Below are 27500 nucleotides of genomic sequence, written 5' to 3' on the forward strand. Positions count from 1 at the left end.
TTGTGACCGGCGGCAGTCGAACCCTGGTCCGGCAAACTTGTAGTGACTGTGACTACCACTTGGCCACAAAGAAAGAAAAAAAAATCAATGAAATTTCTGTTGTACTTATACCTGTCGAATTCAGGTGTTGTGTACTTAGAATTGAAATTAACCCATCTTCACCATCATAGCTAATTGGTAGTTTGTTATTTGGCATTCGATTAATGATAATTTTTTGCACATTTAGACGTGTTTTTCATATTCAAATAAGCCATATATTTTTGTTACATTAAAATCTGGATTCTCCCAACGACCTCGGGATCAGAGCCCGAGGTGAAATCACACAAATACAAGAGCTTTTCACAGGCAGGGAGTCGAACCCTAGTCCGGCAAACTTGTAGAGACAGTGACTACCACTTAGCCAGGAAGAAAGATAAAAAGTCAATGACAATTCTGCTGTACTTATACCTGTCAAATTCAGGTATTTTGTACTTAGAATTGAAGTCAACCCATCTTCACCATCGTAGCTATTTGGTAGTTTGTTACTTGGCATTCGATTAATGATAAATTTTTGCACATTTGACGTGTTTTACATAATCAAATAAGCCATATATTTTTGCTACAATAATGTCTGGATTCTCTTTACGACCTCGGGATCAGAGGCCCAGGTGGAATCACACAATGACAAAAGCTTATGAGTGGCTGGGAGTCGAACACTGGTCCGGCAAACTTATATATATATATATATATATATATATATATATATATATATATATATATATATATATATATATATATATATATATATATATATATATATATATATATATATATGCATGAAAATGACAGGGAAACGTGATGCTCAGATGCAGATGAACCACAGGGGAAAATAAAAATATTCAATATAAGATTAAGTCCTGACTATTTTCGTGATACTTCTTCAGTCCTCTGAAGAAGTATCACGAAACTAGTCAGGAATTAATCTTGTATTTCATATTTTCATTTTCCCTGTAGTTCTTCTGCATGAATATATATATATATATATATATATATATATATATATATATATATATATATATATATATATTTATATATATATATATATATAGATACAGTATATATATATATATATATATATATATATATATACATATATATATATATATATATATATATATATATATATATATATATATATATATATATATATGTATATATATATATATATATATATATATATATATATATATATATAGATAGATACAGTGTATATATTTATATATATATATATACATATATATATATATATATATATATATATATATATATATATATATACATACATATAAATTTATATATACAGTATCTATATATATATATATATATATATATACATATATACATATATATATATATATATATATATATATATATATATATATATATATATATATATATATATATATATACATAATATTTATTTATAACTCATTTTCCACTTTTTCAATTATTACACGTTAACTTCTCTGGACCTACCTAACAATACTCTCTCTCTCTCTCTCTCTCTCTCTCTCTCTCTCTCTCTCTCTCTCTCTCTCTCTCTCTCTTTTGTATGCACATAGACGTATATTATCACCGTGTAATATTTAATCATTAATAATTTTCGAGTAATTTTTTCCATTATTAGAATGACGCTTCCTATCTACATACTGGACTCCACCTAAGGCAGAAACTGACCACTACCACTGCTACTACCATAAGTGGCAACATTGGTAAATATCCCTTCCAATGTCATGGATTTCAAAAAAATCTTGGTGACAATCGATTCATTGTATTTATTTAGTTTCCTTCAGAATATACTGAATATATAAAATAACACTTTCAAATAGCTTTGGATGAAAAATAAGAGCGAGAGAGAGAGAGAGAGAGAGAGAGAGAGAGAGAGAGAGAGAGAGAGAGAGAGAGAGAGAGAGAGAGAGAGAGGGGGGGTGTTGAATTGGCCCGTTGCTTGAATTAAACGACCATATCAGTGTCATTCTGAACTGACTTCATGCTCTGGGCAGAATCTATTATAATTTCTTCAAGTCCAAGGGAAGCATACAGTAATATAATGAAAAAAAAAAAAATAAAATAAAAGTGTATTCAAATGTCAATTTGAGATATGACCTTTTGATATTACTATTCTTTTTTTATTTTTATTTTTTTTTATCTTTTTATTAATAAGATTTACAATAGGATCAATACAATGACTTCATATACCTTCATATACAGTATACAATATACACAATAACAAATTATATCCGTTACAAATAACAAAGTATGTAAGCCTTATATCCTGTAAAGTATCTTATATTTTTCTTATTCCTGATTTTACAATAGTATTAAGCATATATTCTTCGGTAATAGGCTTGCCTAATTTATTTGCGTAAACTTTGGTCACTAAATTTTTTTCTACATTTTATTCCCTATATAAGCAATCAGGTTTGGGTCGTCTGCCAATAGACCAAAGGATCGACCCAACCATACTCCTGCTAAAAAACATCTGATAGTAATACCATTGGTGTGTTTTCATGTTTCTTCGAGGGTGTCTTGAAATCAAATTTAAGAATCTTTAGTAAACTATCAGTTTCAATTTTACAACAGCTTTTGAGTATTGAATCTAACTAAATCAGAATGTTTTCTGGCGAGGGACAAAAATAATATATGTGCATATTATTTTCAATAGAGCCACAAAAGAGACATTTATCTTCATTCGAGATTTTCATCATATACAAACTATCTTTGGTATTAAGTATTTCATGAGCATATCTATGAACTGTACCTCTGCTCATTTTATCAATGTACTTATCATTTACCTGTTTCCAAATCTGCGTCCAATTAAAAAGCGGGTACAATAACTAACTCTACCTTCGGTTAATAGTCTTTACACTTCATAAGTAGTCAGTATATTTCTTTAACAATCTCCTTAAGATGATTCTTTAAACGATATACTTTCCTTAAAACATCAATCATCAATATAATATGATGTGATGAAAACAGTAAAGTCTCTATAATTTTTTACAGCTTCCATCAAAACACTAGCTTTTATTTTACAATAGAAATACACAATTATAGAAATCTTGTTCAAAGTTCTGAACATAATGGTTTTCGATTTATGTAGAATATTCGTTATTCCTAGGCCCCCACCCCCCACCTCTATCCTTGGTAAAAATACGGTATTTCTTGCACTTGGTTCACAGCCATAGGTATCTAACTAAACTCCTCTATATTCGTTTGGCACAATCCTGTGGAACTGTATAGACATGTGACACATACCACGTTTTTGGTAAAATTTTTGCAGTTAATAATAATACATTTATCACTTTGTTTATCATACCCTCTAGATTACTCCTATTTATATTAACACTATCTTGATGATTATGACTATGATGAACACCTCGTATTTTACAGGAATTATGAAGGTAATCACATCCATTTAATGGCCATGCTGATTAATTTCTCTATTTCCCAATATCTAAAATTTAACTTTTATTTCTGTTCAGATATGCACCACTTGCCTCTTAATAATCTGAGATTACATTAAAACATTCTAATCTTTCTTTATCAGTACTAACTATGATAACAGAATCATCATCATATCCTAGAATAAAAATCTTTGAAATATTTGGCAAATTCAATGATATGTCTACAAGCTTACTTTTCAGCATCCTGTAAAAACGTTCCTGATAAATGATAAACATAATTATGGATATTTAACATCATTGCCTTACTGATTTTGTTATGGGGAATGGATCAGAGATATTACCATTTATGCATACTGTGCTTTCAGCAACTGTATATAACATTTGTATCAGCCGAGTAAAACTAGGGTCAAAACCAATGTTGTTCATTATTGCATATAAAAGGTCATGATCCACACGATCAAAAGTTTTAGACCAGTCAAAATTTATTAACGTAGCTGGTTTATCATCATTATTTGCATAAATGATATTTCTCATAATGGATTTCAAGTTGACAATTGGCCTATCATCTACACAACTAAACTGCTCGCGGGAAATAATTAAATGTAACTCATTCTTCAGTCTATTAGTTATTATTTTCGCAATTATCTTAACATCCACGTTTAGCGCTGTTATTGGTATATGTAAATGATGAATTATAAAACACATCGAGAAAACAAACATTAAAGTATATATGTTTATATTATGAATATGTATTTGCATAAATGAACTTGTAAACTGTATATTTTCTTAATAAACGTAAAAAAACAAAAAAAAGTTTGTAATAAAACCTAAGTCTCCTTCAGCGTAAGCGTTATTATTCCTTTATTCATTTTAGAGATGGTCTTATATTTAGAAATAAACTTTACTATGCTTACAAAATCGTTTTTTACTTCCTTAAAAAACTTTTTTGCAAAACTCAATAGCGAGACCATCTATTCCCGGAGTTTTACTGATCTTCGTCTCCCTCTAAGCTTTCAATACTTGAGACTCTTGTTACTTCTGATGTTAAAATATCAGGGAATGGGACGGTTCGGGGTGGCCCATTCGGCGTTGTCGTTTCGGCTTGGCTGATTCGGCGTAGGCGATTCGGCATAGGAATTTTTCGGCGTAAGGCGTTTCGGCGTTAAATTAACGCTTGGTTGTTATGAGTATTGTATTATATCTCTTTTACTTATTTAACATCAAATAAATGCCTATACGTCATAAATTAGCGCTTGGTTGTTATAACTATCGAATTATCCATCTCTCTCTTTTACTCATTTAACTATCAAATAAGTACCTATACGTTACAGCCAAAGAAAAAGAAGAAGAAGAAGAAGAAGAAGAAGAAGAAGGAGAGAAAAATGAACAGGATATGTGTAAGGATGCAGAGGAAATCATTGATACAACTTATGATGCCATCCAACAACATACTTATGAAGAAATAAATTATCAGATGGAAACAAATAATAGACCCAAGAGACTCTACCCGGACCTTCATACTTTTAGGGAAGAGCAAGAACAAGAAAAAAAGAAAAGAAAGATATAGTCTGTAATATGCTGAAAAGAGGGAATTGCAGATTTGGCGAAAGATGCTTCTACATGCATCCAAAGATATGCCATAATTATGAAATATATGGTAAATGTGCGTATTTAGACGGATATGGAGACGAATGCAGAGATCTCCATCCAAAAATATGCAAAACCCTAAAAGAAGGAAAAGGATGCAGTTTCAACAAAAAATGTCGATATATGCATCCTGCAACTATGAATGAGAGTAAGAAAACTCAGCAAACTGAAAAGAAAAATGAAAGCAACAAAGAAACAAAAAAAGAAACAAAAATGCAGGCCGCGTATATACCGCGCTATGAACCAAGAGCCCCAAGATATGAGGACTTTCAACCCAAATCTGCACATTTAGAGCCCAACTACAAAGAATGCATCTATAATGCCAGGGGTTGGTGCAGATATGGGGATAATTGCAGGTATACACACAAAAATAAATATGAAGGCGAAAGAACAAATATAATAGAAAAGTTGGATTTTTTAATGGCAGAATTCCGGGAAAGGAAGAAAAGAACATCATATCAGAACAGGAAGGAAGCATGGGAGAATCCATATTATTACCTATATTAAATAATGGGGATGAAACACAAACCCTAATAGTGATGAGTGCACAGGGTTTAGTCACGAGTAACTCTAAAAGGAAAATAGAGTTCTTAGAAGAACTAACCCAAATTGAAAAAATAGATATATTAAATATAAGTGAAACATGGTATTCCCAAGAGACTGGCAGTGATGACCAGATAAAGGGTTTCCAAACTTATAGATCAGACAGAAAAAAATAGGAATCAAGGGGGAACCGCAATATATGGAAGAGACATAAATCAAGGAAAAGTCTGTGAAAAATACAGCAACACAGAATGTGAATTGATTGCGGTAGAATTTGAATTTGAAAAACTAGTGAATATTGTAGTTTACAGACCCCCAAATACTAAGGAGTTTGACATAATAATAGAAAAAACAGATGATATATGTAGAAACCATAAAGACTGGAATATACTCCTATCCGCAGATTTTAACTTCCCTTTCGTGGATTGGAAAGAACGGATAGAAGAAAGTGGTTGTATGTATACATATAAAAAAGAGAGTAATAGTAGCGCAGAAGATAAGAGGCAATTTGAAAAGCTTCAAGATATGCTATTAGAACATAATATGCAACAAATAAACCACATTCCAACGAGAAAGGAAAATGTCCTAGATCTAGTATTTGTGAATGAGGTGAATTATGTTAAAGAAATAATAGTGTATAACACAGGAATTTCAGACCACAATGTCATAGAATTGATAGTTCATTCCAAAGCAAGTGATCGCAGAATTAATAAAAGCACAAAACTTTGGGAAAGATATGGAAAATATAATTTTTACAGTAAGAATATAAAATGGTCAGAATAAAATGAAGAACTGAATAAAGAATGGAAAAATATATTTGTAAGTGATAATGTACAGGTAAATACAGACATACTGTACAAAATACTGGGGAAAATTGTTGAAAATATGTACCGAAAAAAAAAAATAAACAAAAGACGTGCACACCAAGAGACAGAAGGATCTTATTTCAGAGAATTAGAAAGTGGAAGAAAAATCTTGCAAAAGAAAAAAATGTGTGGAAAATGATTGAAATAAAATCTAAGATAGAAAATGCAGAACAAAAGATTATACAGTCGAAAGAAAATGAAAAAAGAGACTTAGAAGAAAGGACACTTCAAAATATAAAAAGAAACCCCAAAGTACTTTACTCCTATGCAAAAAAGATGAATAAAGGGAGAATAGAAATAGGCCCTCTAAGAATTGAAGGACGGCTAACGAATGAAAAAAAGGAAATATGCAACATATTAGCAGAAAAATATAAGAGTGAGTTCACGCCAAGAATTGCGAATGAGAATGATGAAACAGAAATGAGAGAAGAAAATGTTGAATATCTAACGGATATAGATATTAATGAAGAAGATATTGTCAAGGCTATAAACGAAATTAAAAATGGATCGGCAGCCACACCAGATGGAGTTCCAGCGATTTTGTTAAAAAAAACTACAAACACTATCGCGAAGCCGTTTGCAAAGTGTAGATATGAGTGAGATATATGTTAAACATAAATTAGCTTATGTAACCCCTATCTTAAAAAGTGGATCAAGACTAGAGGCAAGCAATTATAGACCTGTTAGTCTAACATCACATATTATGAAAGTGTATGAGAGGGTAATAAAAAAAGAATAATGGATCATTTGGTTAAAAATAATCTGTTTAATATAGGTCAACACGGTTTTGTGCCTGGAAAAAGTACACAAACCCAACTGATAGCACACTATGAAAACATTTACAAAAATATGATAAGTAAAAAAGACACAGATATGATCTATCTAGATTTTGCAAAAGCCTTTGACAAGTTGGACCACAACATATTAGAGAAAAAAATGAGAAAGCATAATATTGTGGGAAAATAGGAAAATGGGTAAAAGAATTCCTGCAAAACAGAAAACAGATAGTGGTTGCAAATGACGAGAACCATCCGATAGCTCAGGTAGTATCTGGCGTGCCATAAGGTACGGTTTTAGCTGCACTGCTGTTTGTTATTATGATCTCAGACATAGACTGCGATGTTGAAAACTCTGTAGTGAGAAGTTTCGCCGATGACACAAGAATAAGTAGAGAAATTACTTGTGATGAAGATAGGAACTCACTACAAAGAGATCTTAACAAAATATATGAATGGGCGGAGATAAATAGGATGGTATTTAACTCCGATAAATTCGAATCAATGAATTATGGAAACAGAGAAGGAATGGTATATGCATACAAGGGACCTAATAACGAGACAATCACAAACAAGGAAGCAATTAAAAACCTTGGTGTAATATTAAATGGTTAAATAGGAATATGTTATGCAACGACCAAATAGCAACACTGTTGGCTAAATGTAAAGCAAAAAATGGGAATGTTATTCAGACACTTTAAAACAAGAAAAGCTGAACACATAATTATGCTTTACAAAACTTATGTACGTAGTACACTCGAGTACTGCAATGTGATATGGTACCCACACTACCAAAAGGATATTGCACAAATAGAGAGTGTACAAAGGTTCTATACTGCTAGAATAGAAGAAGTTAAGGACCTTGACTACTGGGAAAGACTGCAAATTTTAAAATTATACAGTCTAGAAATGAGAAGAGAACGCTACATGATAATACAAGCATGGAAGCAAATAGAAGGAATTACTGAAAACATCATGGAGCTTAAAATACCAGAAAGAGCAAGCCGAGGTAGATTATTAGTGCCAAAAAATATTCCAGGTAAACTAAGAAAGGCGCACAGGACATTAGTCCACTACGCACCAGCATCGATAATGCAGCGACTATTTAATGTGCTGCCAGCTCATCTAAGAAACATATCAGGAGTGAGCGTAGATGTGTTTAAGAATAAGCTCGATAAATACCTAAGATGCATCCCAGACCATCCAAGACTGGAAGATGCAAAATACACCGGAAGATGCATTAGCAACTCTCTGGTGGATATACGAGGTGCCTCATACCGAGGGACCTGGGGAAACCCAAACAAAAAATAAGGCAATAAGGCAATAAGTCTTTCTCTCTCTCTCTCTCTCTCTCTCTCTCTCTCTCTCTCTCTCTCTCTCTCTCTCTCTCTCTCTCTCTCTCTCTCTCGTTTGGCTCAATTTAAGAAAATATTTTTCAGTCGTGTAAACCCTTTTATTCAAATTTGAAATATACATTTTATCAAAACGTTGAAGAAACAAATTGAAACACGATGGATACCTTCATATTTTTGACACAGAATCGTAATTTGATGTTATTGCGATGTGATCAGAAAGATCCGAGTAAAGAAAGATTACGTATGAAGGATGGAAAAATGATTCACCAGTTGAATGAAACTGCTGCAAAAATAGAGGTTGAAAGATAAAAAGTAGTATTAAGAAAAGAAGTGCTGAAACTCTGGAGCCACCAACCGTTGTGGTAAATGGATATTTAACTGGGGTGTCTGGAGCTACTTTAGCTTTAGCTCCAGTTCTTCCTGATGAACTAATACTCATGTTCAATTGGTTTGAGGATCATCATATTGGAGGACAGAATAGACGTCGAAATACAAGAATGAACCCTATTTTCCCTCCCGAAATATGAAACCTTTATAAACGAACTATATATAACGAAGATTCCACCAATAAATATCCACGGCGAAGCTACCAATCGACATCTACAATACGAACTAGGAATGAACCATCCAACCATCTAGAAATTTATTGATGTTTTAGGAAAGTTCAGAAAGGGCGTGATGCATTTCTTGAAAAGTTGGTCGCTGGATATCCACCTCCCCCCAGAAAGCTAAATAAATATAGAAGTGTTGATGAATGAATAAATTAGATCGCAATAGAAGTTGATTCACTAGATCTCATTAATTTCCTGAAGGGTATAGCCTATTATTACGAAATGAGGAATTAAGTTATAAGGTTAAATAGCTTTAATTTTTTGGAATACAGTATTTGACAATTGGAAATTTTAATTTACATTATTCCATTGATGTTTTAATATCATTCTCATTCCATCAATAACTTTCTCTACTAGATTCAAAACCAAGTCTTGATGAGACTTATAACATTTCTCTTTTTCGAAAAGCTTTTCCAAATAGTCCCATATATTTAAAGTAATTGCCTTAAGGTTTACTATTTCTCTACCTTCATCCTTCTTTGTCTCATTTACATATGATTTAGAGTTTTTCTCCTTCCCTAACGCTGTAAGTTGTTCACCCTTTAATCTATCGTCCACCTTTTTTTCTAATTCTTATTCCTCACAGATTATCCTCTTGAATACTGTTCATTCTTAATTTCTAAGAGTTCACTAACGAGAACTTGCACTTATTTAATACACCTTTTCCTATTTCTTCTTTCAACGGTATTTCAGTAAATTCCACACGCCATATCTTGTTTCGTTAATTTGCTTTGAATATGTGACAAAGAAAAATTTCAGCCGGCCTTTCGCATATTCCCACCAACCCAAAATATTCCCAACCCTATCTACTCCTCTTAATATTATTCCAAGTCATAAGAATATTATTTCTTACTATATCTGTGTCAAGAATATCATTATTAAGTATCAAGTACCCTTTCCCTGGCAACACGACATTTTCTAAATTCAAAGCTAATACTATAATACAATGGTCAGTCCAGGTAACAGGACTATTCTTAATATTTGCCACATGGTTATGTAGATCTTTTAAATAAAACCTATCCGGCCTTGAACCATAATTTTCCCTAACATAAGTATACTCCATCTGGTGATGACATGAATCCCAAACATCTCTAAGTTTCAAGTTGCTTTTAAAGTTTACTAATGACTTTGATAGAAGTTCGCTATCGGAAATTGAACAATCTCTCATCCAGGTAATAGAATTCCAATCCCCACCCATTATGGCATAACTCATATTGTTCCTTAAGAAATATAGAATATATGTATTAGATAATATATCCCTTTCTTTTCTCTTAATATTCCCAGCAGGACCATACACATTTAATAATTGAATAGTAACGTTCAAATAACGACAATTAACTCTCATAGCATAACCGTCAATATCGTTTAAAAAAAATTCCACATTGGATGTTTTATCGATAGAGATAGCTATTTCACCCCTAAACATTCGTGTAAAATTAATCCAAACTTGGTAGTATTTTTTAACATATTCCACTTTCCCTTCTCTTTTTATATTGTGCTCTTGGACAAAAATTATATCTAGATCATAAAGAAACAAAGTTTATTATTTTATTTTCCTATTCAAAGTATTAGGTCAATTTACGTTATCTGTAGCTACATTTAATGTGGATGAAATGAATTTTGTATATTATGTAAAATACATTTACAATACTACAGTAGGTTAAATTGTTTTAAGCTTCTTAGTACACTTTACTGTTTCCTCATCTGAGGACAAATTTTGGTTCGTCCTTCCCATGTTTTGGTACTGGTCTTTCTTCAGCGTTATCTTGAGTTTATTGCCAAAGTATGTTTTTTTTGTATGCCATGTTTCCATTTCATATCAGTACTATAAAGTTCAGTTTAGGGCGCTGGCATCTCATGTTTCCTCACAATCCATTTTCCCTCTAGTTTTCCTTTTATTACACTTGCTGCTTCGTTTTCTGTTGATAACTCGTTTTCTTTAACCTGCCTATGAATCCCACCCTTTCTTTTTTTATCTATGCAATTCACTGACACCTATCGGTTGGGAGACTCTGAATTCTGGCCTTCCTTCATCATCATCATCATCTTGCTCATAATGAAAACTGTCCTTAAAAAGACCCCTTTCACCCTTATAATTTGGCCCACTATCGATTACCCCTTTCTCCAGTTTTCCATCAACAGTTTCTTCCCTTACGCAGTCCAAAGGTTCTCCTGAGACAATTTCTTCCCCTAGGTCACTTCTAACATTCCTTTTTGATGTGCCTTTATCAAGTTTCATTGAGTCACCTTCATCCTTTTCATTCTCAGAATCATTTTGTGAATTATTCATAACAATTTCTTCTGCTGTACAATCTAATACCTGTTCTATTGAATTAGGTCCTTCATCCCTGCCCATTCCTTCGGTCACTATATCTGTAGGTTGATAATGTTGGTTATCTCCGCTTTCATCGACTGTTGCATTTTCTATATTGCCTTTGTGCAACTCATTTGCTTTTACGTTGGTCACTTTCTTTAAACATATACCTTACATCTTTGTATTTGTAGTCATTAGCTATGTGTCCTATTTTCCCACACCGAAAGCATGTCCGTGGCTGCTCAATATACAAGATAGTTAAGGTAAATCATAAAAATGTAATTGATGATGGGACATTCTCTTTTAGTCTCATGCTGGCTGTCCTGACTCCCTTCAATAGCCCTTTGAATGGTACGTCAGCATATCTGTTTAGCCTGATTCCTTCCACTTTTCCATATTCCGATAAAACCTTGATCAGCTTTTCATCTGAGAATCTGAAAGGAGCATTCCTTATTGAAACATATGTAATGGATATGCTAAGGTTCACAGTCTTTACATTTCCCAACTGTTCTGAACATACTTCTTTGCTTTCGTTAAACACGTTTGATACCACTTTAACAATTACTCTGTTCTTATTTATAAATCGAACTCCAATAATGGACTTATGAACCAATTTCAGTAAATATATGATACTTTAACTACTACCGAAACTAGAATTGGCTATAAGAAATGGATGAGGGCTGGCTAGTTTGTAGTTTTTAATTATATGTTTAATAGGGACTGGGGTATGATAATAAAATGTGAAGTATGGTTTTCACTCGTTTACATCTGAGAGACTGAAGGGGACTTACTGCCCATGCTTGATTCCTATTGGTTTGGGGAGCTTTCTGTGCATTTACAATGAAGTATCTGTCAGGTTTTGTTTTAAACCAATTAACAACATACAAGTATTTATTCATAAGTTCCCAGATGTTGTTCTACAACAGCCATTTTTCCAACTTCCCTCTCAGTTTCAGCTTCTCCACTATCACATGGATACGTCTCCAAGAAGGAACTTAAAGGAAGTCCATCAACCTACTTCGAAATTTACTGTAATTTAATTTATATCAGCAATTGATAATGATGAAAATGCTCTCTATTCAGTGTATAGTCACTGTTACTCAAGTGAAATTAAAAAAAATAACCGCAAAATAATGATACACATTTTTTAAAAGCTTATTGTGGTATCCCTCAAAGGTCCGATTCGGACTTGATTTTTAGGGAAGGCCAGCACATTTTCTACGAAAAGCTTCTGTAAAGATTGCCCCCCCCCCCCCACCAGGCAAGAAAAAAAAAAGACGTAGGTGTCAATCACAAGGTAAGGAATTATTTGTGATTTACTTTATCATGATGTAAGTATTTATTTGTGATTTAGTTTGTGACCTGGAAATGGGGGTCCGGATAGCTGTTGTGATCTGCGAAGGAGGGTTCGGGGGCTTGTCCCCGGCTTGGGTTGTGACATGGGAACTACTAGGTTAGGTTAGATTGGTTTGTTAAGTTCTGTAACCTTTCACAAATCTCAAAAGTGTTAAATAATCACGTTATGGACTGTTTTAGCCATATATTTCTTCCAACAGACTATCTTGTGCTTATTTTGCTTTTCTAACCATTATTATGGCCGCAAATCACTCGTTTATGACATTTCTCCACCAAGAGAAACAATTTATTGTGCAAAATACAAAGCTTATAAGTACAGCACAACAGGCAACCAGGTCGCGATATGCGTGTAGGGGTGAGCCTTTTGAATGAATGGCATTGGCTGTGACATTTTACATACCTTTTCCACCCTATTGATTACTAAACAAACGTCATTCATCAGGGCTGATATGGTATTCAGGTAGTATTACAAAATTCAAATACTTACAGTCAATTATATAGAGAAAATACATGATAAGTAGGAATTGCCCATTGAAAGATTGCAAAATTTTTCATAAGTACTGTATAATATGGAATTCTAATATATGCTGTTCAATAAGTAATGATTTGAATGTATACTATATAAAATATGCATTTTATCAGGTTTCTGCTACAGAGTAACATGTGTTATTATTGTAGCGTATATAAGGAAGAATTTCTTACCGATTTACCACAATTAAGTTTATGCACAATATTCTAATATAATTTTGTTACTGCATGAATGACATTACATGAGGGCAACATATGAGATATTATATAAACGTTATAAATAGATTAGAAACAACAATTCTAAGGCTATCTGGTGACTGCAGGATAGGATGTATTACATTTTGATTACTGTACAATATGTGAATAATTATTTAGCTGAAGGAATTACGTTTAGATGAGGTCAACACATAAAATATGTGTATAAGTGTTATTAAAATGAAAACTAAATGCAACAGGTTTTATAATGCTACCAGGTCGCTTCAAAATGAGATGGACTGCATTTTAATTTATGTACATATTACAGTATATACAAGTCTATTGACTATCTGGAGCAAGAAAATTTTGGATGAGTAGCAACAACCTTTTTCAGCACATCAGGTAGCAGAAAATGCTTGAGGAGGTCAACCCAACTCAGTCCCCGTGGCCTGTAATGAGTAATCTCTTCACACTCCACGAGATAATGACTGAGAGTGTGCTTCCTTAGCCCGCCATAGTCTACAGCATGTTTCTGATGGACTGGAAGCTGGCAGCACCTCCCAAAGGTATCAGTTCTGCATCCTTAGTCTGCTATACGTTGTTTGTTCTCTTCTGCTATCTAGTCCAAGGAGTTTATAATCAGGTGGTTTTCCTTCAGTGATATCAAGATATTTTCTTATTGACGTGTGTGTTTCTTTGAGCATTTCTATTCTCTCATTGTAACTATTCATTATTTCCATTTCAACAGAGTCCTTCAACATATTCAGGGATGGTGTCAGTTCGTAATCTACTCTCTCCCTCCTTGCGCCTTCTTTAGCGAGCTCATCAGCTCTCTCATTGCCTCTGATTCCAATATGTGAAGGCACCCATATAAATGCCACCATTCTGCCCGCTTGTTTGATCTGTGAAAGCAGGTTTATAGCTCTTCTCACAATAGTGTTTGATTAATCTTTTCTTGGTGTTAGAGATTGCAGGGCTCAGGCTGTCTGTTGCTATTATGGCATTGTTATTATTCCTTTTTATAATGCTTAGTGCATCCGTAATACCCAACAGTTCTGACAGTTGTATGGAGCATCCATCTGACGATCGTAGGGACAGAGAATGTACCTCTGTTCCATTCTGATACATAGTTAACCCGCTGCCTGCTCTCCCATCTTCCAGAAGTGACACATCTGTGTAATAATAAACTCGTTCTCCTTGAATACTGTCCAGCCTCTGAAAGTAGTCATTATTCAACAATGCAGGATTCATATCTTCCTTTTTCAAAAAAAAAAAAAAAAAAAGTTCCCTACTGGTGTCCCACATTATTGTCTTTATATATAGGGGTCCAAAGTCTCATGAACAGGTGTTTTACCCCAATAAGCAAGGTCAGAAATGCATAGAACATAAGAAGAGAATAGCAAAAATATATGGTTCATGTATTTGACTAGAAATTCAAATGTCATATATTTACCTCAATTTCATGTTATCAAATAACATTTTACTAGCTATCCGTAGTAGTAAACTGCATCCCAAAGGAATCTTTGTTCCTAAAAGGTGTTACAATGAAACTAGTCACTGAAAGACTCAATAGATGGCACCACTGTCGCCACCGTTTAACCAGACTAACCGGCTAGGGGGGAAGAGAACTTCACAAAGTTTTCAATGTTTATAACTACAATGTCACTTAACCTACCTTCGTTATGCTTACTTCAGCACTAACGCCATATATTCTCCGAAACTTTACAACATTTTCTTGACGAAGCTGCAATTACCAACCCAGAAATAAGCAAAATTGAGAAGGAGCAGTAACAAAGTTGTTTACCTACAGGCTTCTTCTTTCCTCTCCATATTAGATTACTAGCAGGATAGTGGTGTCTCATGATTGTCCTACTGTTCGATTGAGAAACTATTGATTTACTCTCTATAATATATATTCATGTATTTGCAGGATAAAAGTAAGATATCAAAATATTTAGATATAAAGTCAATCATGTTTCAACTAGTTAAAAATGTGCATAGCATAACAAACTAAGGCATGGGAAAATAATGTATTATTATGATTCATAGATAGCATTCAAGATGTTAAATGGGTTTCTCTAATCGTGGCAACATACATTTGCTACCCCCACCCCCAAATAAATAAAATCTGAAGTGCCATCGTATCTTTCAGACCTTGGCCAATTAGAACCACCTTCAATTTATGCTTACAAAATGTCTATTAGCGCTGCATCATCCGCCTCTTTTCAATAACTAGTGTCAGTCCATTCTATAAATATACCTGAACAGTATTCATACCATACCAGAAGAGGCAACTGCCACTTGCTAAGAGGCTCTAAGATGCGCGTGACACATATAGCCGACAGTTTGGGGAAGTCTGGCTGAAAATAAAGGGCTTGTGCTGGATGGTATCGGGCAAAACAAAATTGCCAGAAAATTGGATGAAAATCCTTTGAAACTCAACAAACAAGGAGGAGGTGTATCCTTTTTAAAATGCTAAAATGAAAGATTTCAACTGACCAACAGTCGAATCCATAACTAACTGTTACTTCAGGAAAAACTCTTCTGTTCATAGTACTATGACCCCAAGGTGAAGTTGCAGTCTTCAGGGAGTAGAAACCCGATTACTGTGTGTTCAGACGGTGTATACAATGGGGGATGGAACAAAGGATATTCAAATGCATACTGCAGACACGGTTGTAGTTATTCTTATTGGCCAATTTCATGACCTGATTGTGTTATTTCTTTTAATGAAAATATAGGCTGCCTTTGGATAAAAAACTACACGTTTTACCACAAGAGCTCCATTTGTCCAAGATTCAGTGAGCCTATTTCACGAAAATAATCTATTTACCATGCATTAACAGGGTGCAATACTGCCTATGCCATGAAGGTGCATGCTTGTCTGGTTTTTAAATAAGTTAGATTTGTGAATCCCGCTGGTTATCCCTCTAATTTGCTAGATGTTAAGACGAGCATTTTAAGAAGCCGGTGGTATTGAATGTTATAATGTATTGCTTAGCCAGCCTTCTGAGTATAGTCAACAATGCAAGAAGACAGTTATTTTGTCAAGGGAATGCAGCAACAGGCATACCGCCATCCACTAGTGATACACCCCTTTTCCATGTCTACAGCGCAGTGTATTAAGAAGATATCTCAATGCCCAGCAGACAAAGAGCTTGAGGATCTTTACCTACATGGATTTTTTTCTGAAATAAGGTATCTGCATTATAGGTTTCAGCTGAGTTGACTTACAAAAATGTGTATATTGTTTAAGGTACTACTTCGTTTGCATACTCGTTATGGTAATTTATTAAAGGTATAGTGTTTACCACTTGCAAGTGTGTTATATGAATTAGAAACGTCTAAATATCTGTGGCTGATGTCACTGGGAGACATGGTAAAGCCATCGCTTGTTGATTGGTGTTGAAGATACTCAACTGAATTCAACAGCTTTTCTTAGATATTATAATTTGCAATTATTTAACTGCTTTTTATGAAAAAAAAAGTCAAAAATATTTTTTGAGTTGATTGTTTCTAATTATACTTTTTTTTTTTTAATAACAATAATAATAGAATATAGAAAAAGATGCTTTTCCTTTTACAATGTCTGCTGATAATAATAGTAATCTTTGAAATACCGAAATTTGAAATAAATGCAAAACTCATCATTATCTCTAGATTAAATTATTGTTATGGATATAAAACATGCAAAACGTAATTTCCTTTAGAATGTTGATTTTGCATTTAATTTATCTCTATCAGTATATCCTCATCACAATTCAAACCAGTAAACTAAGAAAACTGAAACAGAAATCACAAACAGTGAACAAACGAATAAGAAAAAAAAAATCCATAGATCATGAATAATGTAAAATTTAATTTCCTGTCTGAAGTGTGTCATCAAGTTTTATATATCTTCAATTATTACTGAACCATCCCGGTTTCTATTACCTTTGATTTTTTTTAACCTTCAATATAAAGTATCTATATAGATTTCTAAACTATCCGGAGCGATCCTGTTCTAAAACTCTTCAAGGAAATCTCGTACCAAACTCAGCGCTAAGCCATGTGATTACAACTAGTGACTGTTTAGGAAAAGAGGATCAAAATGGAAAAAGAGGAACAGGACTTACTAGAATCTTGGACATTGTTCGAGAATTTCCTTTGGTCGCGAAATTACAGTGTTGAAAAGTATTTTTGGTGAGTTGATTTCATCAGAGAATGAAGTTTGCATATTCTGATGACATCTAAAGCCCTTTATATAATATTCTACACCATTATTGCTAAAACATTTTCGTTTGAGTTTTAGACTTGTCATAATTAGCCGATATATACGTTAGGAAAATTCCCATTTCTTCTTACTTTATCTATTAGTATTTTGCACTTTTCTCATACTGCTTTACAAACTGGCAATTTCAATGTGACCTTGACAACTAATTACATACTTCGCTAATATACAGAATGCTAATAATATCTGAATTACCATGACAGCGAGTTAATAATGATAATCCACACAGTGCTCTAAGGATCTTCTGAATTGAAAGACAAACAACTTTAGCATCTACATATTAAGAAGGATATATAGGTATATTTTATCTAAAAAAAATCTACCAACCATCCTACAGTTCCTAATACGATACTTTGCCGAAGATTCAAACGTAATGCTAACAATTTAAGATACACTTCAAGCGTCTGAGTGAAGGTTTGCTTTTTCATTCTGAAATTTACGTTGAAAATCAACTACACAAGTTACAAAACTTTAGAATATATAATGATCACATCAAAATAACTTTGTGCACATTGATTAACAAACAATAATTTTCCATCTTTTGTCTATCAGGGGGTTAACTTTAACGTCAGACTTTTGCCACAGGCCAACAAAACACATACGGTAAACGCCAATGAGCGGAGTGTATTCACAACACTAGTGCTGCCACCAAGCGTCAAAAACCGCAAGACAAAAATGCCTGGAAGGACGCACCAAAGTCGTAGGTGCTGTGCATGTAATTGCAGAAATAAATTTTTCACTTTTCCCAATAACGAAAAAGAACTAGAACGATGTGCTTCTGTAGTTTTAATGGTGGAGTCATTTTGAATTGATAAACATCGTCACGACAGTGGTGGTAATGTTAGACTTCAATGAAGGTAGTCAGTACTGACAGTAGTCAGTGGTAGATCTAACTGTTAGCTTACGATAATAAGATATTGAATTTTAAATAACGCTGATTATTGCATATTTATGATACAGTGATAATCATTGGGGTGCAATTGTTGAGTAAATAATGATTAATAACAGGTACCAACAACACGGGTTAAAACCATACCACACGTTCACGTGTATCAACATTAGAGGGTCTAATCCGTAATCGTTGTAGATATCTACGAGACTGTCATTTGATATTTGAAGTGGTGCTACTAGATCTATTGAAAACACTTTACGATAACGGTGGTGAAAACCCGTTAAGGTTTATGAAGTCATGAAAACATGCAATTGTAACACCACTATTAATACCTACATGAATAGCTGTTAATTTTTCATTATAATGAACGTCTATCTGATATGACTAAGAGGGGTGTTGTGTTTGAAATAAAATATAGATTATGATAATCGATGCATAGTTTCCATAATATGTTTTTTAATTAAGATGAACATATTTTGTTTAGCTAAACATCGAGGGTAAAAATAGATTTGCTAGATAAAATTCACAGGTGCAAGAAATAGGTTAACAACGTGGAAAAAAAAATCCATTATAGAAGAATTGTTGATGTCACTAGTCCGCTAGATCCGTTGGAAGTCACAGTATCAGCCTAAAAAAAAAAAAAAAAAAAAAAAATGTGTGAAGAGCTTTATATCCGATCAGTTCATGAATTCAGCAGAAAAAGGTAGAGTATTTATTCAATAATGTTCTAAAGAAGAAAAAATATATACATTTTAAAGTGTCGATCATGTTCTCAAATTGGTAAATCAAATGAATAAAAATATATAGCACCATATAACACCCACTACCACTTTCCTCACATACACACATAAAAAACATACATACATACATACATACATACATACAAGCCTCAAAATTAACCAAGGCAAATGCCTTGGTGACCTGCTGCATAACCTTGGTGCCCCTGATTTTATTTTCTCATTTTATCCAAATACTGGCTGTAAGTTGCCTTATCTCCAAAAACTTTTATTCAAGTCTTATATATATAATTTATATATACTGTATATATATATATATATATATATATATATATATATATATATATATATATATATACAGTATATATATATATATATATATATATATATATATATATATATATATATATATATATATATATATATATATATATGTGTGTGTGTGTGTGTGTGTGTGTGTGTGTAATGGGCATTGCAACTGGTTATACTTTGGCACCAGACGGCGCCACGGTACACTTATCACAAGTTTTAGTATGGCCGTTTACCGACTGTGTTTTGATGGTCTGTGCTCTTACTTCAACACATGAACAACATTAACAATAGAAAATTATTGTACCTAGGCTACAAAGAACTTGAACCAAAAAGACATATCACTAACACTTAAAGGTTTTAAAGGCCAATCATGAATGGTAAAGGAAAGGAATAGTCACAATGCCGTAGCTAGCAAATATTGCCTTAGAATTCACGGTATATGCATATGATCTGTGTCAAAGCCCCCTCTCCACCCAAGCTAGGACCAGGGAGGACCAGGATATGGCTTCTTATGACTCAGCAAGTAGACCTGTAGGCTCCCCCAAACATCCCCATCCTTATCTCACAAGAATGGTGAGGTTTAGCAGGACTCGAACCACAGTCACGCGATCACCAGTCAGAGTTGTTTCCAATAGGCCATTGATTATTATATATTTGTTTTTTATAGTGCTGTGCTTACTACTGGAATGTTACGTTTACGATATAGCACTAATATTTGAGTTAAATAGTAGGAATATATCACAATATGCTAAATAGAGGATGAGCTGGAGTTACTTTTAAAAGTCCACGATAACGTTAAAGCGATTTATGAATGGTTTAGTCGTTGCAAGCCTGCTTTAAATTTCTTTAAAGGAAGCATTTTACTCTGGTTTATGGTACTGGTGCAATACATATGTAACTAAAATTTATATGATTCCTTTTTTTTCAATATTAACTATTTCCACACTTGCCTGCATATGATATTTAGAATGGTTCTTAAATCATTAAATTTTTACAGCTTATATTAACATAAAAATCAATACAAAATGATTGATTATTATATATGTCGACAATTGTCATATGATATCATTGCAGATGTAGATTTTATCTTTTGAAGCATAACGTATAACAAAACACATTTCATTATATATCTATTTTTTACTTTTGATATGTTTATGACACTTTGAACAAGAATGTTGTATATAGACTTCGATATTTTAATTTTGTTAAGACAAAACTTTGATTGATCAGACTATAAATCCTCCAAAGTCCTGCCAGACTTAATTTCTTAATCAAAGAGTTTTTAATGAATATTGGTGGCGAGAGAGAGAGAGAGAGAGAGAGAGAGAGAGAGAGAGAGAGAGAGAGAGAGGGGGGGGGGACTCGAAACACAGGTGTAATAGAAAAAAATAAGTAATAAAGGATGAGAAATAAAAAAAGAAATATATTATGCTTAGTCGTATATATACATATATATATATATATATATATATATATATATATATATATATATATATATATATATATATGTACACACACACACAAACACACACACACATATATATATATATATATATATATATATATATATATATATATATATATATATATATATATATATATGCATACGCACACACACACAAACACACACACACAGACACACACACACACACATATATATATATATATATATATATATATATATATATATATATATATATATGTTATATATATATATATATATTTATATATATATATATATACATATATATATATATATGTACATGTATATAAATATATATACATATATATATATATATATATATATATATATATATATATATATATGTATATATATATATATATTTATATACATGTACACACATATATATATATATATATTTATATATATATGTATATATATATGTGTGTGTGTAAATGTATATATATGTATATATATATATATATATATATATATATATATATATATATATATATATATATATATATATGTATATATATATATATATATATATATATATATAATTTATATATATATATATATATATATATATATATATATATGTATATATATATATATATATATATATATATATATATATATATATATATATATTATATATATATACAATACCCACCCATCAAGCTCCTCACTCCGGGAGGAGGTGCGCACTCGCCCTCACTAGCGTATGATATATGAAAGACACTCCCACCCGGAGTAGGCATGGCATGTGCTAGATAGAAATGCAACATATAATATATATATATATATATATATATATATATATATATATATATATATATATATATATATATATATATATATATATATATATATATATATATATATATATATATATACATATATATATATATATATATATATATATATATAGAGAGAGAGAGAGAGAGAGAGAGAGAGAGAGAGAGAGAGAGAGAGAGAGAGAGAGAGAGAGAGAGAGAGAGAGAGAGAAATCACCCCCCCAAAATTACACATCTTCCACAAAAAGATAAACAATTAAATAATGTATGTAAACATGTACACAATGCAATACAAACAATTCCACTCATTTCTTCTTAACACCTCTGCAACTAAAACACAGAATACCCAAAGTAAAAAAAAAAATCGTAACATCAGCTTTACATCACTTCATCAATACTGTGGTTGCGGGCAATACGGGCTTCTTGGGCGGGACAGGGGTAGGAATAGATATTCATTCATCCCTGGATTTTACTTGATCGGGTTTACGGCACAATTTCGTAACGCAACTCACCACAGCCATCCCGCCATTTATTTAAATCACTACAACACTTGCACTTGCAACTTGAAACCGGTAGCCACTAGCCGTTTTCCCGAGAAAACCATTCCTCTTCCTTCCATTCTCTTATAACTTCAAGTATAAGGTATTCACATATACTCATTCTCTAACATTTCCTATCTTCAAGGCTAAACTTTAATCCAGTAGCCACTTGACATTCGGGAACCGCCCCGGCCCAACAACCAGGAATCATATAAATACATGAACAATACAGCATCTGCCTGACAGATCTCACCTGACGTATTTAACCTCTGATTATTTTTAAGTTCAATCAGCAATGTTATACTTATTACCACACTCAGCAAAATTACCACAACATTTTACGTATAAATTAAGAATCAACATAAGAACAAATTGTTATCATCAAGTTTATTTAAGACATGTCAAAAGAAGAAATGAGGTCTGTTCAAACAGCAACAATAGCAAAGGAAAAAAATCTCTACTCATCAATTCGAGGGATATCACATATGCAGGGGTAAGGAGAAACACTTGAAAACTAGCTCTTCAGGCACTGTATGTGTGCCTGATGATGTTCTGACACTGTACCATTAACTATGCTTTGTATTACAACTGTATTAGACTTAACCATCTTTACTCAGTACGGACCGAAATACGCTGGCTCTAGTTTGTGTTTCCTAGGTTGTAATCGTTTCAAATACACATGATCGCCACAAACACTTTTGCCGGTGCGGTTTTGAACCGACTATCATACTTTGAGCTATGATTTTCATTAACTCTTTTCAAAAACATTTCAGTGGTGTTCATTACTCTCCTCAATAGATTTAATAAATAAACACTGTATTGCTCAATTGCATAACTTGGCAATTGTTGCATATTAATGACTACCGTATATGGTAACACAGGATCCTGTCCATACACTAAAACGAAAGGCGTGTTCCTGAGCGAAGCATTATATGCAATGTCAAAAGCTATTTCTGCTGTAGGAAGCATAGCGTGCCAATGAAGGTGGTCATCAGCCACTATGTGACGTAAAATTCGCGATACTTCCCTATTATGCGATTCCAGAAAGGACTATTTGCGGTCACTGGAAAGTGTTACATTTTCATCAAGTCCGTGACCAATTTCACCACCTTATTTATAAACTCAAGACCATTATCACTTATCAAAATTTTCGGGCAACCAAACCTTGTCATGAAAGAGCACAGCGCCTGGGCTAATGAATTTGCAGATTTATCCAACATTGCGTAAGTATGAGAGTACTGAGTAATTGCATCCACAAATACACATATATACTTATGTTGTGTTAAGCCAGTAAGAAATGGTCTTACTACATCCATATGCACTCTATAAAATTTAATAGGAATCACAGGCAACTTTCTGGCTTCCAGTACAGTGTTTTTATGTTCTTTGAAACAGTTACAAGCATGACAACCTTTTATATAATTCTCTATAAATTTTTTCATTCCTAACCAAAAGAAGGATTCACATGCTCTCCTTAATGTTCTCTCAATCCCTAAATGCCCTGCATAAGGACTTGCATGTAAATTGTGGATTGCTCGTTCAATTAAAGAGTGAGGAAGATCTACCTGTGCACAAAGTTCCCCTCCCCTCTTCTCATAAGCACAATATAAGATATCATTTTCAATAAAACATTTCTCACGAGGCACATTCAGAAATGACGGATAAATCTCCGATTTCCCTTTAATCACTGCTCGCACTCGTTCCATCCATTCCTCTTTTTTTTCTGTCCCTCTCGGACTTCTTTTATGTCCCAACCTTCTGAGTCAATCAAAACCGCATCATTAGGGCATTCATTCTGGATACCCCTGGTCATGTCCTTGGCCACCCACATATATTCACTTTCGCCGCTCGTATCTCTCTCTCTCTCTCTCTCTCTCTCTCTCTCTCTCTCTCTCTCTCTCTCCATCTTCTGCCTGCTCATCGGGAGAATTCCCATCCCGTTCTCTATTTTCTCGATTCAGATGGCGGTCTTTTATATTTTGGTTACGTTCTTTGTTCCTCTTTTGTGCCCTAGTTGTTACTCCTATTATAGCACCTCTAGAGAGGGCATCAGCTACCTTATTAGCTTTACCTTCTATGTGGTGAAAACCCTTTATATTAAACTCTAACAATCTCTCAATCCATTTTGTTTGTAGAGAGATCAAATAATTTTTATAATACAAATCACGTAAGGGGTGATGATCACTTTGCAACTCAATCGACTGACCCAATAAAAAGAACCGATGCCTCTCTAAAACACAAAGAATAGCCAAAGCATCTCGATCGAATGTACTATAATTCTTTTCTGCCCCTTTTAATGCCCAGGAAGCAAAACAAATTGGTCGCTCTCTGCCTTTATCATCTCGTTGAGAAACTACACCAACAATACCTACGCTACTCGCATCTGTTGTCACTAAAAACGGGTGATCAAATCTATGATATACGAGTAATTCATTACTAGTTATGGCAGCTTTGAAATGGTTAAGGGCCTTCCCCAATTTATTGCTTTTTGTTTCTTTAAAACATCTAATGGTCTCGCTATCTCTCCAAAACCTCTTATGGATTTACAGTAATACCGAGCAAGTCCTAGGAACCCAGGTATTTCCTTAGAGTTACGTGGCCTGGGGAAATCTCTAACAGCCGCTACTTTACTGGGGCAGGTTTGGATACCTTCTGGGGTTATTATGTGACCTAAAGATTCGACCTGTTTACAGAAAAATTGGCACTTTGACAAATTTATTTTCATACCATGACGTTGCAATGCTCTAAAACTTTACGAATATTGTTATGATCTTTAGCCGTTTACCCTGTAATTATGATATCATCTAAACTAAAAAGAACATTATGGCCAATTAAGGGCGACAAAACCACCATCATTACTCTAGAAAAATGACTTGGAGCATTTTTAACACCGAAAGGAAAAAAATTAAACTGAAATAAATGATCGTTAGCTATAAATGCCATTTTACATTTACTGTCTTCATGAATGGGTATTTGATGGTATCCAGATTTTAAATCAACAGTTGTAAAATATTTGCTATCCCGTACTTTCACAAATAATTTTTTGATTGAGGGCAATGGAAATGCATTATCCTTAGTGACTGCATTCAACTTCCTATAATCAACACACAATCTAACTGAGCCATCCTTTTTCCTAACAGCTACAAGTGGAGAAGCCCGGGGGGGTGGGGGGGTGGGGTGATTTGCTCTCCTCCATTATCCCTTGTTCCCTTAATTTATTAATTTCCCTATCTATCTCTCCCTGGAAATGAATGGGTACCTTATAAGGCCTTGACCTGATCGGCTCCGCATGCCCAGTTTCAATGCTAAAGGGAAATCGATCAATCCTCCCTGATGGCTCATCTCCAACTGCAATTACATCGGAATAATTATTGACAATGTCACTAACTACAGGCTAATATTCTGACGGACATAATTTTCACGCTTGCATAATCAAATTTTGAGTGCGTTCGTCTGTGTGGGCTGGATATGTGGCTCCTAAAAAAATATAAGCAAATTTACATAACTCTAACTCACACATAGAATCACTTCCTAACACAACTCTTTTATTTGACAAATTAACTATCGTTGTATCAGCTCTGTTCTCTTTTATTTCTGTCAAGCTCTCTAATATCATATGGGCCCAATTGGTTCCTTCAGCAAGAGGGCGACACAGGGTCACCGATATTCTCGTAAGGGTCTGGGGAGACAGCACTTCTCCTTTCTCAAGTACAGCTGTTACCCTACCTAAATGTCTCTCCGAGCTAACACATGCACTTACTGTGTCATGACTTTCTATCGGCAAAATGCACCCTCCTGCTTTTACTTTTATTGTATCTTTTCCACCAAAAATACGAAGTTGATTATTAGAGATAAAATAAATTCCTAGAATAGCCTCGATTCCTGGAATTCCCAAGGTTGGCAAGACAAATAAATTCTGCCTAAACTTCACAGACCGCACCTTGAATTTGATGATTTTTGTATGGTTTATGTGTAGTTTATTTCCTCTTGGCGTGTCAAGAACAATGGATGCCATTGGATGCAGTGGATTTGAGCAGAATTTTTTTTCAATCAATGAAACACTTGCTCCAGTGTCGATCAGTGCTTGAATGGATTTATCTTGCAGGTCGATCCTAACTGCTAACATTCCTAGTCGGCCATTACGAGATGTAGGGCACGGGCCAATGACCTCAGCTGCAATGCTGCTGCCCCCTAGTGCTGCAGGAGTGAGGTCTGTTGTCGCTGTTTCCTTGGCTACTGCTTGTGATGTCATGCGGGGGGGCATCAAACTCCCTTATATCCCCCTTTCTCTGTTTCATTTTCCCCGGATGTTGGGCGGGGGGAGGTGTGCGTGTGCCACAGCCCACTCGCCCTGGGCGTTTTTTGCTGAGCACTTTCGAGATAGATGACCATTGGCCTGACAAATGCAACAGCGGGGGGATTTTTGGGTGGGGCACTCCACTCGTCGGTGCCCCTCCCCCACACACTGCCAACATTTAATTTGCTGACTGTGTTCTCTTCTACCCCTCTTCGGGGGTCGACTGCCTCTCATGGCTGGCAACTTCTCGGAATTAGGCCCGTTATTCGCAGTCCTTTTTCCTTCTGGCATACTGTCTATAATGTTTTGTATCGCACTCACTACATCTGCTAATGAGCAATTGTCATCGAACAAATAACCACATGAATACTGGTTTACCAATTTGCGAATAGGTTTACCGACAACTGCCTTTTTATCACATTCTGGGTAGCAAACGAATCGCAATCCTGAGAAATGCGAGTTGCATAACTAAGAACGGATTCACCTTCCCTTATTTTGGGTTTGTAATTCTCTTTTAGGTCTCCCTTTCTCATATCAGGCAAGGCATACTTCTCAAT

Source organism: Palaemon carinicauda, chromosome 15 (assembly GCF_036898095.1).
Source record: "Palaemon carinicauda isolate YSFRI2023 chromosome 15, ASM3689809v2, whole genome shotgun sequence".
NCBI lineage: Eukaryota > Metazoa > Arthropoda > Malacostraca > Decapoda > Palaemonidae > Palaemon > Palaemon carinicauda.